An 18,036-nucleotide genomic window follows, 5' to 3' on the forward strand; every position below is an offset into this window, starting at 1 on the left:
AATCGTGATTATCTCTAACAATCACCCCCTAAGCACGATGTCCTCACTTCACAGCTTGGACGCCGATCCTTCCCCGCATCTCCGTGAACTTCTGCCGCCCCAAAGACTTGGTTAGGATATCTGCAAGCTGGTCGTCGGTGCAAACGTAGTTGACTTCAATCTTGCTTTCTTCCACGCACTCCCGTATGTAGTGATACCTTATGTCGATGTGCTTCGTCCTGTCATGATGCACTAGATTCTTACATAGGGCAATCGCAGACTTGTTATCAACATTGAGCACCACTTTCTCTGCTTCCTTGTCTGTGAGGTCACCGAGTAGCCTTCCTAGCCACACACCTTGACCCGTCACGGTCGCAGATGCAATATACTCTGCTTCGCAGGATGATAATGCGACCACCTTTTGCTTTTGTGATAGCCAAGTCACTATGCTCCCGCCCAAGAAATATGCCACTCCCGAGGTACTTTTACGGTCGTCCACATCTCCTGCCAGGTCGCTATCACTATAGCCAAGTAGCTCCACCATCTCCTTCTTGTTCTCTCTCAAATAGACGCAACCGAAGTTTGTTGTCCCTTTGATGTACCTGAGTATATGTTTGACAGCTGCCCAATGTTCAGTCGTGGGCGCTTCCATGAAGTGACTCACTATGCCAACGGAATAGGCCAAGTCCGGTCGTGTATTCACAAGATACCTTAGGCTTCCGACCACACTTCTATAATCCGTTGCATCAACCGCAGGGGCTTCACTTCTTTTGCTAAGTTTCAGTCGAGGCTCCATTGGAACAAAACTTGGGTTGCAATCCTCCATGCTACAGCTTTCAAGTATCTTCTTTGCATATGCCTCCTGACATAGTGTGACCCCCTCTGGCTTTTGATGTACCTCGATCCCGAGGTAGTAAGTCAAGAGCCCTAGATCACTCATCTTGAATAGCTCCTTCATCTGTAGCTTGAATCGCGTAATCTCCTCTTCGTCTGCTCTAGTTATCAAGAGATCATCAACATAGATTCCCACTAAGAGACGATCCTTGCCTTTACCTCGTTTGTACATAGCATGCTCGAGTGGACTTTTCTCAAAACCAAGAGAAATCAATGTACGGTCAAGCTTGATGTTCCACGCCCGAGGAGCTTGATGTAGCCCGTACAATGCCTTGTGTAGCTTCAACACCTTGTGTTCCTCTCCTTCCTTGATGTACCCCAGTGGTTGCTTCACGTATACTTCTTCTTTCAACTCCCCGTTCAAAAATGCGGATTTTACATCCATGTGATGTAGCTTCCAAGATTCTTGAGCCGCGAGAGCTATAACTAGCCTCACCGATTCCATCCTTGTGACTGGAGCGAACACTTCCTCGAAGTCCACACCTTGCTCTTGCACGAATCCTTTAGCTACGAGCCGAGCTTTATGCTTCAGCAAGTTCCCTTCAGCATCCTTCTTGACTTTGTACACCCACTTGAGCCCTATGGCTTTATGACCGTTGGGAAGATCCGCGAGCTCCCATACTTTGTTGTCTCGTATCGATCCCAACTTTACATCCATAGCACGACCCTAGGTGGTTTGGTAATTCATAACAACATATAGCTCATTGAGCTAATGCTATTCCAAGATGATTATTTCAGGAAAGCTCAATGATTGGCATGGCATGGATGTGAAAGTGGAACCCTCAAAATGCTAAGGACAAAGGATTGGCTCAAGCTCAAAAGCTCAAGACTCTTCATTTTATATTTTAGTGATCCAAGATCACATTGAGTCTTTAGGAAAAGCCAATACTATCAAGGAGGGATGAGGTGTTGCTTAATGAGCCTCTTGCTTCATGTGCTTAGTGATATGCTCCAAAACCCTCAACTACTTTCCCATATCCACATATGACCTAAACCCTAAGCCAAATCGGTGGGACCGAGTTTTTCAACTTGGTGGGTCCGAGATGGTTTCGGCGGAAACTTAACCCTAAAATTTTCGAATTAAACCTAATCTACGAGTTCATTGACTGGATAGAAGTTTAACAAACGTGGCAAGAATCATGATGATCACAATGTGCTAAGAATCGGATTGGGGAATAGCACAAAGATCGAGTCCATACCCTAGTTCGGCGGAGAATCGCTACGGCGGCAATGGCGGGGATGAATTTCCGTTGACGGCGACGGAGACCAGCGACTGGAGGCGGCTGGCGGCGAGGAGACGATCCGGAGACCAAGTTGGCAGAGCAGGCTATCGCGCGGGCGAAGGGGTTCGAAGAAATTTCCAAATTTTTGCCCGTGACTATATATAGCCCGACCCTGTCGGTGTGACCGAATGGAACGACTCGGTGGCACCGAGTTGCAATAACCATCTCGAAAATTTTAGGGTTAGGTTTCCGCCGAAACCATCTCGGACCCACCGAGTTGAAAAACTCGGTCCCACCGATTTGGCTTATGCCATTGCACAAGTGAGACTCGGTCTGACCGAGAATTACTTATCGGTGTGACCGATTTTGGAACTCTGTGAAACCCTAGCAGTCTCGGTGCCACCGAACTGTGACTCGGTCTGACCGAGTTCACTAGTTTAGGTGCCAAAACTGCTTCGGTATCACCGAGTTTAGAAATCGGTAGATCCGAGATGCTTTCAGTGGGAAACTAAAACTAAGTTTTTGAATTATTCTTTTGCAAAAATCTCTACATTTTGTGATGCTTATCCACTCTATCTCATCTATAACTTATTCATAGGGTCAGCAGTCAGAGTTTGCATCATGTCAGACCAAAGTGATAGCCAGAACTTGTCAGAGCAGCAAGTGCAGATGAGTGAGGGCACTAGTCCCTCAAGTTCCTCAGATGATGGCAGCAGGAGCACCCCTAGCAATCTGCCTAAAGCTGCCACAAGACAGAGAAAGAAGAGAACCTCATACTCAGAAGATGAGGATTATGTGGCAGAAGAGGAAGCAACTTCCAAGAGAGTTGAGCCAGCACAGGGCATAAAACCAGGGATGAAGATCAAAAGGCCAGCAGGCAGGCAGCCTATGTCAAAGGCCAGAGCTTCAACTGAGAAGCCCACTCCCATTAAGCCAGTTGCTGCTGAAGGCAAGAAGAGGAAAAAAAGGGTGAAGAAAACTATAGCCAGAGTGCTTGGCAAGGCTTCCATCATGGAAGATGAGGAGGAAGAAGAAGAGGTAGCTGCACCAGCACCTAAGGCACCCAAGCTGATGGGTGATGCCATAAGAACAGGGGCAGCTGCTTACAAGGCCAAGCCAGCTCCAAAGCCAAAGCCAAAAAGGAACACAAGAAGCATCCCAGCTACTGAGAAGAACAAGGCCCCAGTGCCTGAAGCTGAAGAAGAAGAAGAAGAGAATGTTCTTAGAAAGCTCAAGCCCAAGATCCCAGATCACAACGATGCTCATCCTGTGGCTGAGGATATGAAACTCAGGAGAGATTCAGGGCTCCGGAAGTGGAGAGAAGCAGACCCGTATGCTTCAAGGAGAAGGACTGCAGTTGACTACAGGTTTCACACCAAGGAGCAGCAAGACTTTTATGAGACAGTGTTGCTAGACAAGAAGCCAATTGTCTGTGATATGAGATGGGTTGATTGGCAATACATCAAGGACAATGAAGAGTACTACCCTGGAGTGCAGGACAGCTTCAAGGCATGTGGAGTAGAGGACTTTGTTGGGCAGAAGCTCACAAAGTGGAACGAGGAACTCATCATGCAGTTCTACTCCACAGCCATTTCTATTCAGATGGCAGGATTGTCTGGATGTCATAGGGTATGAGGTACGAGTCTACAGTTGTTGAATGGGCTCAGCTGATTAATGCCCCAGAAGAGCATGACGATGACTTGGACATTTATGCCAAGAAGAAGATGGACCACAACTCAATGTCAAACATGTACAAGGAGATTCCAAATGAAGCTCTTGAAACTTTCAAATTTGGCTCAGTGCACTATCTTCTGTCAGGGCTGCCAACTATCAATTGGATACTGAGGCACACCTTGTTGCCCAAGTCTGGAGATCACAAGATGATCAGATGCCATGCAATAAATTTGCTTCATATATTTGACGTGCCACAGAAGTTCAAGGTGATGAGCCTCATGGTAGAGACCATCAAGAGAACTGCAGCAGACCAGAAGAGGAGCTATGGATATGCCCCACAGATTCAGGAGCTCATCAACTCTAAGATGGGCACGGGGATATACTTATTGGACAAGGAACACCTGCCCATCCGTCCAGATTTTGAAGATAATCAAGTGGTCATGACTGAGAATGAGCCATTATCTGCCCAAGCACAAGCCAAGAAGGAGAAGGCGAGGAAGGAGAAAGCTGCCAAGATGCCTACTCAAGAGGAGGCATTTGAATATTTCCTGAAAACCAAACAAGAGCAGCTTGGTTACTTGATTGCATCCACCCTGCGGATTGAGCAAGGATTAGCTACCCTAACTCAGAACCAGGCAAGCTTAGAGAGGATCATGGAACAAAAGTTCTGTGACTTGGATGTCAAAGTGACAGAGATTCAGACTGCAGTGGAGCAGCTCCAGGATAACATGCAGGAGAGGAGAGGCAAGACTACAACTGATGCCTTTGCCAGAGTGCCACGAGGTCCGAGGTCGTCTGCAGTGCCAGTTGCTGACCCCAGAGCCACCACGTCTGCACCAGCTACAGCCTCAGTTCCACCAGCTCCAGCGTCCACTTCAGCCTCAACTCCAACCATGTCTACAGAAGGCTTCGTCCTTGGAGTGCTCTGGACTCCACCACCACCTGAAGATCAAGGCTGAGTGTCTACTTAGCACTATGCATTTTCTAGGAACTTTTTGGTAACTTGTTGCCAAAGGGGGGGAAAATGTATAGATCATAGGCTTCGAGAGAGAGAGAGTGTTGCTTTTTTCTCTCTTGCTTTATTTGGTGGTTTTTTGAACTTTGTTTGCTTTTGAGTGCTTGAGATACTATGTCATTGCTCGTGAGACATTGATGATCATGTGTTTGATCATAAGCTACACTTATGCATGCTTGATATATCTTATCTATCTTATGTGATCATTCACTATTCTTGGTGATGAGTGCATGTATTTCATTCTTATCGTTTTAAGCGCTCCACCAAGATGTATGTGACATGGAAGAGTAACCCATGACTCTAACTCTTTGGGCATTTGCAGTCCAAAGCAAATTTTAAATATGCACAAATTTAGGGGGAGCTCTCACTTGTCACATACTTCTCAAAGCGACGATATATTTCATGCTTATTATCATTTGTCGAAGCTTTGATCTATATGTTGTCATCAATTACCAAAAAGGGGGAGATTGAAAGTGCAACTATCCCTAGGTGGTTTTGGTAATTCATAACAACATATAGCTCATTGAGCTAATGCTATTCCAAGATGATTATTTCATGAAAGCTCAATGATTGGCATGGCATGGATGTGAAAGTGGAACCCTCAAAATGCTAAGGACAAAGGATTGGCTCAAGCTCAAAAGCTCAAGACTCTTCATTTTATATTTTAGTGATCCAAGATCACATTGAGTCTTTAGGAAAAGCCAATACTATCAAGGAGGGATGAGGTGTTGCTTAATGAGCTTCTTGCTTCATGTGCTTAGTGATATGCTCCAAAACCCTCAACTACTTTCCCATATCCACATATGACCTAAACCCTAAGCCAAACTCGGTCCTACCGATTCTTTCTATCCGGCGCCACCGAGTTTCACTTGTCATAAGCCACTGCCAAACCCTAGCAATTCGGTTCTACCGATAGGGATCTCGGTCTCACCGAGATGGGATTGCAAACTCTCTGTTTCCCTTTCGTAAAATTTCGGTCTCACCGAAAGAGCGAATCGGTCCCACCAAGATTCAATGTAAATTCAGTGTTTCCTTTTTGTAACTTTTCGGTCTCATCGAAAGAGAAAATTGGTCCCACCGAGTTTGCCTGACCAACTCTCTGGTTAGCTAATTACCAAAATCAGTCTCACCGAGTTTGTGTAATCGGTCTCACCGAGATTACGTAATGCCCAAACCCTAACCATATCGGTCCTACCGAGTTGCATGTCAGTCCCACCGAAAATCTCTAACGGTCACTAGGTTTACCTTTTTGGTCCGACCGAGTTTTTTGATTCGGTCCCACCGAGATTGGAAAACTGTGTGTAACGGTTGGATTTTGTGTGGAGGCTATATATACCCCTCCACCTCCTCTTCATTCGTGGAGAGAGCCATCAGAACACATACACAATTCCAACTCATATGTTCTGAGAGAGAACCACCTACTCATGTGTTGAGACCAAGATATTCCATTCCTACCATATGTATCTTGATCTCTAGCCTTCCCCAAGTTGCTTTCCACTCAAATCTTCTTTTCACCAGATCCAAATCCTATGAGAGAGAGTTGAGTGTTGGGTAGACTATCATTTGAAGCACAAGAGCAAGGAGTTCATTTCCTACACACCATTTGTTACTTCTTGGAGAGTGGTGTCTCCTAGATTGGCTAGGTGTCATTTGGGAGCCTCCGACAAGATTGTGGAGTTGAACCAAGGAGTTTGTAAGGGCAAGGAGATCGCCTACTTCATGAAGATATACCGCTAGTGAGGCAAGTCCTTCGTGGGCGATGGCCATGGTGGGATAGACAAGGTTGCTATTTCGTGGACCCTTTGTGGGTGGTTGCTTCTTCGTTGACCCTTTGTGGGTGGTTGCTTCTTCATGGACCCTTCATGGGTGGAGCCCTCCATGGACTCGCGCAACTGTTATCCTTCGTGGGTGGAGCCCTCGTGGACTCGAGCAACCGTTACCCTTCGTGGGTTGAAGTCTTCATCAACGTGGATGTAGGATAGCACCACCTATCCAAACCACGGGAAAAACATCCGTGTCTCCAATTGCGTTTGAATTCTCCAAACCCTTCCCCTTACATTCTTGCAAGTTGCATGCTTTACATTCCGCTGCTCATATACTCTTTGCATGCTTGCTTGATATGTATTGTGTATGTTGAAATTGTGCCTAAAACTCCACTCAAACCAAAAAGGCCTAAAAATTGCAACTTTAGCACTAAGTGTCTAATCACCCCCCCCTCTAGACACATCTACTTCTAAATCCTACATGCCAGTACTCCTCTTTGTTTGCATCTTCAAATTTCGTCGGTTCCTCGACGCTTAGCAAATATTATCGTCCTCTTCTTTTAATTTTCACCGGATTTACCTTTTGAAGTGCTTCCTTCGGATATAAATCTAACACTGGTCGAAGACGGACTGGCGTAGGCGGATGTTCCCTCGTCTCCTCTTCTGTTGAAGACGAAGAAAATTCATCTGAAGTTGCCAAGCTTCTATTTTCTGGCGATTGGGGCTCTCCTGAGCTATCTGCACGTGCACCAGAAGAACCAGCCACGAAATCTGAAGTTGCTTCACGTGCATGCACTTCTGGACCTCCTGTCACGTGGCCTTGTGGAGATTAGGAAGCGGCTGGGCTTTCTGGCTCGTGGGAAGAACTCCCTGGTGGAGAGCCTGGTGCTGAGCCGCTGCTGCCTCCAGCGCACCTGGCTGGGCTGCCGGGCGCAGGGTACGTGGCTCTCTGTCCACTGCTGCTGCTGCTGCCTGTAGCGCCGCTCGCAGCGTCTTTTCCTGGGATGTCAGCAGATACAGGTGAACTCCCTGACACGTCTCACCGCGCGTTGTCGTCTCGAGCATCGCTCCGTGCCGCCGAAGTGTCCGGTTGATCAATATTATCTGCACGCTCAGAATCGTTGTAAAAGACGTGAAAGATTTCATCAGAGATCGGGTATACCGGCTCGGTGGAGTTCCAATTCCATGACCTTGCTTCTTCAAAGACCACGTCACGCATTACAACCACCTTATTGTTAGAGGGGTTGCACGCACGGTATGCCTTCGTGCCCGCTTCATAGCCAACCAACACCATTGGAGTACTCCGGTCCGCCAACTTGCTAGTATGCCCGGCCACCGTCTTCACATGCGCGACGCACCCAAAAGTGCGAAGATGATCAACCGCGGGCTTGTGTCCATACCATGCTTCGTATGGTGTCATCCCAACCACACTCTTGGTTGGAGCCCGATTCAGCAAATAAATGGCCATGTTGACCGCCTCACCCCAAAACTTGCCCGGCATCCCTTTGCTCTTCATCATGCTTCGTGCCATCGCCACCACGGTTTGATTCCTTCGTTCCACAACACCGTTTTGCTGTGGTGAATATGGCGCCGTAAGATACTGCTTGATCCCATGTGCTTCCCAAAATTCCGTGAATTCACGAGACTTGAACTCACCCCCCCGATCGGTACGGAGGGCCTTCAGCTTGGCTTCAGACTCGACTTCGGCCGCCATCTTTACTTTCCTGAAGGCTTGCAAAGCTTGATCTTTAGTCTTCAACAACACAATCCACATGTATCTGCTGAAGTCGTCGACGATGAGCAAGAAGTATCTGTTCCCAGCTGGGGTAGCCGGAGTAATAGGGCCGCACAAATCTCCATGGACCAACTCAAGAGCTTTACTTGCTCTAAAGTTTCCCTCTCTGGGGAACGAGGCCCGCTTTGTTTCCCAACAAGGCAACCGTCGCACACTTACTCAACATGATCGATGCACGGTAGACCACGTACCATCTCCTTTTGTCCAAGTTGCCGAAGAGCTTGAAAATTTAGATGACCGTAGCGTGCGTGCCACTTCCATGCTGAGTCTTCCATGCTTGACAAGAGACATACTGGATCCACACGATCCAAGTGGAGGATGTAGAGTCTGTTCGGCGACCTCTGCACTTTCATGATCAACATCCTCTGACGGTCATACCCCCATAAATAGCCATCTTCGAGCACAATCTTGCAACCATGCTCCTCAAGCTGGCCGAGACTTATAATGTTGCTTTTTAGTTTGGGAATATAGTACACATCTGTGAGTACCTTGTGACTGCCGTTCTTCAGCTCAAACAGGACAGTGCCTCGCCCTATGATGTCAACGGTTCTCCAATCACCGAAGCGAACCGTGCCTCCCACCGAGAGATTTAGCTCAGAAAACTGGTCCTTGTCGCCGGTCATGTGGTTGCTTGCTCCCATGTCGAGGTACCACACGTGTCTCGCCGTGTTCGTCCTCTGCTTGTCATGAAGATAAACCTTCTCTTCATTGAGCGTGACAACCTCGGTAGCCGGCGCCTTTGGAGATGGACCCTCCTCGTCCATAAGCTCGCATACTTCGACCATGAGCATCATGTCGCTATCATCGCCTCCCTTGGCCATGAGAGCTCTTTCCTTCGGTGGATTCTTGCAATCAGACTTGAAGTGACCGAGGATTCCACAATTGTGACACTTTACTTTCTTTATGTCAAATTTTCTCCTTGGTTTTCTAGCCTTTTCTTCCTGTCCAGCGAAGTCCTTTTTCGCCGGGCGTTGCTTCTCCTTTGCTTTACTGCCGCTCGAGGATCCACCTTGCTTTTCTTTCATCAGGGCCATCCATTGAGCCATTGTAAGCATGAGATGCTCACTCTCCTTCGAATCGCCGAAGCTGAGACGAATTCTCTCGTCGTGGGCCTTGAACCTTCCGACGAGATCCTCGACCGTGAGAGTCTTTAGGTCGAGACATTGTTCGATCGACGTGACGATCTGGATGTACCGTGCCGGCGCGGCGCGTAAAAATCGTCGGACGATCGCAACTTCTTCAAGGGTTGAACCATAGCTGCGTATGCCATTGACGAGGGTCTTGAGACGGGCGGCAAACTGATCAACCGTGTCACTTTCATCCATCTTCAGGCACTCGTAGCTTCTCATCAGGGACTGAAGGTGTGCTTCCTTGACACGGTCATGACCCTGGTGCAGGATCTTGATGGTCTCCCATGCCTCCTTCGCCGAGTTCTTTTCGACGAGGTGTTGCAGCACATCCTTCGGTATGGCGGAGTAGATCGCCGTTAACGCCTGAAGATCCTTCCGATACTTCGCCGCGTCCTTCGCGTACTCGGCGCCGTCGGGGTCGACGGCTTCCCAGAACTCAGCTCCCTCCATCGTGACCTCCATGTTCATCGCCCATAGTGCGTAGTCCTCTCGATCCAGACGGGGAAATTGTGATCCCCCCACCATCGGCATCGGTGCTCCCGCTGCTGCCGTCACGATCTCCTTGCCCGTGGTCGACATGATCCTTCGATTGCTTTCCGAGAATCACGTCAATACCAAAGCTCTAGATACCAATTGTTGGCACTGGTCCCGACGTCGACGCAGCGATCCGCTGATTACTTTCCGGCGGAGCGACGAACGACGAACTAGGCTGGAGACACGCACGTAGCAAACTAGCTGACTCCGTCGAGTTGTACACGTACGTACGAGAAGCAGGCTAACTGGATCGATTTTGTAGCTGGCTATACACGTGAACAGGACACGGCGACTTGATTGCAAAACCAGGAACGTGTCGTCCCTGTTGTTTATTGCTTTTTCAATCTGATAATTACAGGGGGACTAGACACAGGTATAAATAGTAGCTATCCTACCTAGCACCTAGCCGACTCAGCAAAAGACTACAAGTCCGTCCCGGACTAGTTTTCTCCTAATCGTGATTATCTCTAACAGACTACCCTCTCCTTGTGGGCCTCCTTCGGCAGGCCACCTGCTTCTATCGTCTCTCCATCGTCTACTAGCCTCATCACCGCCAAGCTCACAACCGCCAACTACCTCATGTGGACCCTCGGGTCCTTCCTCCTCTGCGCATCGCCGGTGGTACGGGCTACATCGACGGCACCATTCCTGCTCCTGCTCCGCTCCTGGACGCTGATCATAAGGGGGTGCGTGCTCCAAATCTGGAGTATGCCAACTGGTACTGTCAGGACCACCAGATCGTCCTCAGATACCTGCTTTCCTCTCTCTCCGATGACGTCCTGCAGTAGGTGCACTGGTTTGACACCGCTCGCGCCGTCTGGGCACATCTTGAGGAGATGTACAACACCCACTATCGTGCAAGTATTGTGCAGATCATACTGGACATCGCAAAATCCGGAAGGGCAACCTTTCCATGGCGGACTACTTCGCCAAGATCCGTGCCAACGCCGACAAGCTCGCTGCCATCGGCTGCGCCATGCGTGATGAGGTCATCATCATCGCCGTCCCCACTGGCCTCGACAGCGAGTACAAGTCGCTCATCACTGCCGCCACGACTCGTCTCAACGTCATGTCCCTTGGGGAATTTTATTCCCACGCAATCCCCTTCGAACACTAATGTGAGTACAACACCGCCCACCTTCATTTTCAAGCCGGCAGCTCCTCCGTGAACTACGATTGCCCGTGACAAGAACGACAACAACACCACCAACCGGGGCAAGGGCAACTACCGCGTCAAGGGTCGCAACAATTCTAGTGATCACGGAGGCTACAACAATAACTCACGTGGTGGTCATCGCGGGAATCGCGACGGTGCTGGCGCTCGCCAGCAAGGCGAGTACGATGGCAACTGCGGTGATGATCGTGGTGACTACACCAACAACCGTGACAACCTCGCCCAGGTGTCAGCTCTGCTGTGGCCATGGGCACTATGCATGGGAGTGCGGCTAGCGCTACAACCATGCCTTCCAGCCCCAACAGTCCAAGATGGCGGGCCTTGCTGCTGCTCCCTCCCCCGTCCATACTAGGCGATTCCGCCTGGTTCACCGACACTGGGGCCACTGATCACATCACCGGTGACCTGGATCGTCTCATGGTCCGGGAGAAGTACCCAGGGAGGGATCACATCCACGCAGTTGATGGCTCAGGTTTGCACATAGCTCATCATTGTCATGCAATCCTTGGCACCCCTTCTGCAAATCTCAAACTTTGCAATATCCTCCATGTTCCTAACGCCAACAAGAACCTTCTTGCTGTCACTCGTCTTGCCATTGATAGTCATCCTTATCTAAAGTATTACCCTACTCATTTTCTTATGAAGGATTTGATCACCAAGAGGGTTCTACTTCAAGGCAGATGTGAAAATAGGCTTGATCCCATTCGGCCATCACCTTCTCGCGCTTTTTCTTCGGTTAGGCTCTTGGCTGAAGAATGGCATGCAAGGCTTGGCCATCCATCCACTCAAGTTGTCCAACACGTTTCTGGATCCAATAAATTAGCTTCTTCTAGTTGGTCTATGACCCATGCATGTAATGCATGTCAGCAAGGCAAAGCACACCAGCTACCTTTCCCTACATCATTGAGTGTTTCTTCCTTTCCCTTAGAACTTGTTTTTTTGGATGTGTGCGGACCAGCCAAAACATTATCTGGTGGGTTTCTAGTACTATGTCTCATTTATTGATGATTATAGTAAGTTTGTTTGGATTTATCTTCTCAAGAGAAAGTGTGACGTGTTTGATGGTTTTCGTGACTTCGTTTCTCATGTTGAACATCTCTTGTCTCAGAAAAATCATAAGTGTTCAATCTTACTGGGGTGGTGAGTACGAAAAACTTAGCAATACTTTCTTTCGTCAACTTGGTATTATGCATCACGTCTCGTGTCCACACACACATCAACAGAACGGTTCTGCTGAAAGGAAACACCATAACATTGTTGACATGGGGTTGTCCCTATTATCACATGCATTTATGCCTTTCCAGTTTTGGGATGAGGCGTATCTTTCGGTTTTCTCTATTATTAACCGACTTCCTAGTCGTGCCAATGGCAATTCAATTCCTGTTGTTTTACTGTTCTCTATGTCGTATGCACAAGTGCCACCATGACAGTGAGAGTGAAGATATAAAGACCCGCTGAAACGGTTGCTCCTCCGGGGCAGTAATGATACAAAGATGTCGACGATCTTTAGAGCTTTATAGTGAGTGAGGATTTGATGTATTCTAACTGACTGATACCAATCGTTGTTTTTTCGTTCACGTGCGTTAGGAGTTTAGTTGTTTGATGTGCTTGATAGGTAGTAGAAGAGTTGATTAAACTGTTCATGATGCGTAAAAACTTTTGATTTCCGACTGACTTTGTCCACATTGCGGACTTTGGAGTGTTCTCTTACTGTAGTAATCGTTGCCCACGTGTGAAGGCATCATCTCCAACTGTCTTAGTGTTCGATTATTTTTCTTTCAGTTGTGTTAGGGAATGAATTTAACTCAGATGATACTGCTGGTTCTGTGACTGATATTCATCTTTTTTTTTTGAAAAGGAGGAAAACCCCTGGCCTCTGTACCAATCGATGCATGCAGCCATATTATTAAAAAGCAGTGTAACAAAGTCTAAGAACCACAAGAGGCTCACAATCTGACTGCAAATCCAGAGATAATATAAAAAAGATGCCACATCTGACGGGAGAAAATAGGCTACGATGCCTATACATTAAAAATCAAATCATTTCTAGTATCCCATATCATCTAAAATAGTGCGCATATCCCTATTCGAATATGTTTCACTATATGTATGTCCACTGCATTAAGCCACGTCCCAAATAACGTGCCGATGCTCGTTAGGGGATGAACATTAAAAGCTATATGTATTGTGCGCCATAATAATTTTGCACGTGGACACTGGAGAAAGAGGTGTTTAATGGTTTCATTTCAATTACAAAAACAACATCTGGAATTACCAATCCAACTTCTTTTCAGCAAGTTATCTTTGATCAGTATGACTCCTTTGTGAATGGAGCACATGAATATTTTAATTCGGAGCGAAACTTTAATCTTCCATATGCGCAATGATATAGACAACCGCCCGGAATTAATTAGGTCCAGATACATAGATTTCACAGAAAAGTCTTCATTCACAACTAACTTCCAGTGAATTGTATTCTCATGGTCTCACAGTTGAACATCCATCAACCTGCAGAGTAGATGCAACCACTGATGTTCTTCTGTCAGACCGAATTAGTATAACGTCTGTGATTGCAGTTGAACAAGCATTGTTCTGCACCATGAGTTCATGACTAACTAAACCACAGCTTCGTTGGTGCTACTGCTAACACATCGCAGTCGACAAGCCAACTGCTCTAAGGGATCACCTATTTGAACATGTCAAGCAAAATGGTAGTAGCAGAAGTTAAACATAGTTTCATGCATCCATAGACTGTGGATGTCGTAAGGAAGCATAGTCAGTTTCGCCTACAGGCTGTACAATCTTTCATCTCGATCGAAGCAACAACTTTCCCGATACCTTGCAATCCGATTATGATTCACCTCACACGGTAAACTGAACTTGAATCCATATACCATTGGAGAAGAACAAAGGAATATGTAACTAGGGTGTTTATTTTATTTTATAACTGGTGGCCAGGCTGTAATGGCCATGTGGTACCCTGGGGGAAACATATAGAGAGCGCTAGGGATGTAATGGCCATGTGTGGACCTAGCTGTAAATTATGCCACCTGTAGGTATATACCTGAATGTCCTAGCTTGTAGAGCTCTCGACCATTCCAGCCATGATACACTTGATTCACCAACGGCCATTGACACAACCTCACAAAAGGCAAAAGAAAAACCCAAGAGGCAAGAATATCTGAGGATACTTCCTTAAAACCGCACGACGAGCGTGGGTAACCATCTCAAAACTGATGTCAACAATAGATGATGTTCTTTGGAGCATCCACAACCATTGAGGCTAAACCTCTATACTTCTCTCCTATAGAAAAAAAACTGACCTATCTTTACAGCAACCTTTCCAATCTTCTTTAACTCCATTGATATCATCACTGAAGTGATAACAGAGTAATTGAGTTAAACTGGTGTTTTTAGATAAGAAGAAATTCACATAATTTATTATTGTTGATAGAAAGAAAGATAGTTTAAGATGAAAATGAAGTGTCCGTGGATGTGGATGTGACCACAATGAAGCATGCTCCCTTTGGAATCAATCTGTCGAATCTTCTATGCATATTTTCTGTCAAGGCCCCTTCTTTGTGGAAACATGGTTTTTACTCAGCTAATGTGCATTGAATTAAGCTCCATCAAGATAAACGCCCTTGGAACCATCAATGATCGGTGGCTTGGGAACCAAAATAATGCAACTGCTGCTGCGTATTTTTCCTGCCAAATTCGGAATGAAAGAAACCATTGTATCTTTCAGAACTCCACCGCCAACCATGACGTTGTAGTGAGTCGGAGATGAACTCTGATCTCGCCATGTTGTGTGCCCCAAATCTGCAGGTTTAATCTCTCTCATTGTTGTACACTCAGCGCCTAATGGCGACCGAACTTCTTTCTTGTTCTCTTGAACTATTACATGCATCTTCCTAGTCTATAATGCAAAGCAGAGTTCTAGCCAGTTGAACTTTTAAATTGCTGCTCAAGTCATCCCGTCCTTCACTCTTCATCATTTTACAACATACCTCTATGTAACAGAGCTGTTATTGAATGAAATGAATACCATTATTAAACGTAAATCTTCACTTTTTTGCATCCATACAAATTCCATTTGATTAACCATAGAACACTTATTATATGATGAGTGCAACTTCCAAACTATCACAAGAAACTTCAGAATGCTTGAGCGCATGATACCCTGGAATCATGAAATGAAGACTCAGAAGAATTTGTAGGTTGCAGTTGACGGACAAGTTAGCTAGGTCATGATGGAGTGGTGATGACCGGCGGATGGCACTGAGATGGAATGAGCGGCGGTGACCGGCAGAGTGGCAACAACTGGTGGAGGAACACATGGTTGGGGTGGGGCCAACGACCACTATAACATGCAGGCATCGGGTGCGGGGGTTGGGATCAGAACACAACGATGCTACACTTATGGATGGCCAGCCCACGGAAAGCTACTACGCGCGGAGGGAGAGCCAGCTGATTGGCGCTCCATTTTATACTTTGCGTGAACTGCGGCCCACATCACCCCTCTCACTCTGCCACATCAGGACGTAGTCAGTTTTCCGTAGAAATTGTCCGTTAGTGTATCATTTTCGATCAGAACAGGAGCTCGTGCGCTGGTGCATGAGAAAAAAGAGTTTTGCTAGGCTCGTAGGCAGACCGAGTCAAACTCAAGCTTTGACCAAGCGGAAACCAAGTCTGACTTTTATTATTAGATGAGCCTGGCAAAGCAGAGCGATAAGCTAGCTCGGCTCAGCTTGTTTCAAACGCAACGAGCAGCCTCTAGCCAGACAATCAGTGTTTCACTTTTCTTTTTCATCAAAAAAAGGCTTTCGCTCCCTTTTATATACAAAGCAAATCGTCACAAGCACAGTCGGAATCCAACAAGGTAGAATCACGACCCACAACACACCACACACACAGAAAAGTTCGCACAACAAAAAGATTCTGTTGTGGGGACCACCTCAAGAAGGCCCAAGAAACAAAAGTGTTACATGCTACGAGGTAGCGACGTAGAGCTAGTTCAGGTCTTTCTTTTTTCACACAGTGAATCATTGACGGTAACTATTTTTTTCCAATGAATCTGAATCCAATTTCCATTCATCTCATGAGGGAAATGCATCTTTAATTCATATGGTGTTGGAGAAGAACAAAGAAGGATGTACATCATATACCATGGTTTCCATGGTGCTTATTTTTTCATGTATTGCAAGAGATGGGGGGGGGGGGGGGGGGGGTTATATAGAGAGAGATCTGGGCATGTATCTGGGCATGTAATTTCCATGTGAAGACCTAGCAAAATAATATGTAGCCTGGAGGTACAAACTTGAATGTCATGGCTTGTACATGTTTCAACCACACGCGCCCCCCCGCGCGCACACACACACGGGATACATCATAATGTGAGGATGCTTCCTTGCGTGACAAAGGAGGTAAGTCATCCCAAAACTGGTATAAAAATACAGGACGCTTCTTAAGATCCACTATTGGTTGCTTCATTAAACATGAAATGCAGTTTATACAAATTGAAAAGGTACAGTTTAGAGTTTTAGATACACGAAACCCGAACATACTTCTTAATACAGATGTCAATATATTATGACGCCACCGCCATGACACAATTGATTCGCTTACGAGCATTAGGATGCCCTCACATAAAGAAAAAAAAATAAAAATGGAGAGGCTCAAAAATTGAGGGTATTTCTTTAGAATTGCACAACAAAGCTGGGTTAGCAATCTCAAACTGATGTCAACAAGGGATGGCGGTTCCTTAGAACATTAATTACTGAAAAAGGGTTCCCCGCTTTAAATATAAAACAACCATCACTGAGCCAACCGATACAAACACATGCCACCACACCGCACACATCAAGGCAGGATACAAAGACGCTGAGAACATCCACACTACCCAACCAACTCCAAGTCCACAACAAGAAAGGAATAAGCATCACAATGGAGTTGTCGGGGCCCTCATCCATGAACAAGCCACCGTGATGAGACGAAGCCATGCATGAAGAACCATGGGCTCCAGGAAGGGAACGACACTGGAGCACCGCAACCGCCCAATGCGTGGATCAAGATTTCCAACGGAGCATCACGGCGAACAACGAATACCTGCGACGATGCCTTCAAAAAGGGGATGACGCTAGAACGCAACCGTCACTGGCATGACAATTTAAAACAGGTTTTCACACTGGATAGCACTCATCGACACCGAATGGAGGCACAGACGACCGCACCACCATCACTGAACGTCACACACTGGCCACCATGCCGCCCACACAACCATCGCCACCAAACAACGCCTTAGCCGCGAGCGCCGCTCCCAGGCACATCGGCTTCCACTACCAAGGCATCCGCCCCGTCATCCATGACACGAACTCCATCCCTGCCTTAGGCTCACAAGCAAGATGACAGAAGACACGGGCGGGAAGGCACCTCCTTCCCCACCCCTGAGTAGCCCCAGGTCCACTTTCGGCCAGATTGGGCCTACACTGCCCCGCCTTGCCCCACCCTGGCAAAGGCGAGCTTGGCGGCGACACGCTGCCACCAGACAGGAGGCAAGGATGTTACCGTGGCCACTCCTGGCAATGAAGCATCCCTCAACGGTGGACATAGCCGGCAAAAGTTCAGCCCCACGAGGAGCATAAAGAGCATTAATTCACAACCCTTGGAGCTAGACCTCTAGATATCTCTCATGTAAAAAGACATCTCTCCAATACCCTTTTAGTCTTTTTTATCCGTGCTGATATCACCATCGTACCAATAACTGAGTAAGTAAACTGAAGTTCTTTTTTGATTAAGAAGAAATTCGTAGGATTTATCCTTGTTGAGAGAAAGAAAGCTATAATTGGACATACG

The sequence above is a fragment of the Triticum aestivum genome, chromosome 5A (assembly GCF_018294505.1).
Source record: "Triticum aestivum cultivar Chinese Spring chromosome 5A, IWGSC CS RefSeq v2.1, whole genome shotgun sequence".
Taxonomy (NCBI): Eukaryota; Viridiplantae; Streptophyta; class Magnoliopsida; order Poales; family Poaceae; genus Triticum; species Triticum aestivum.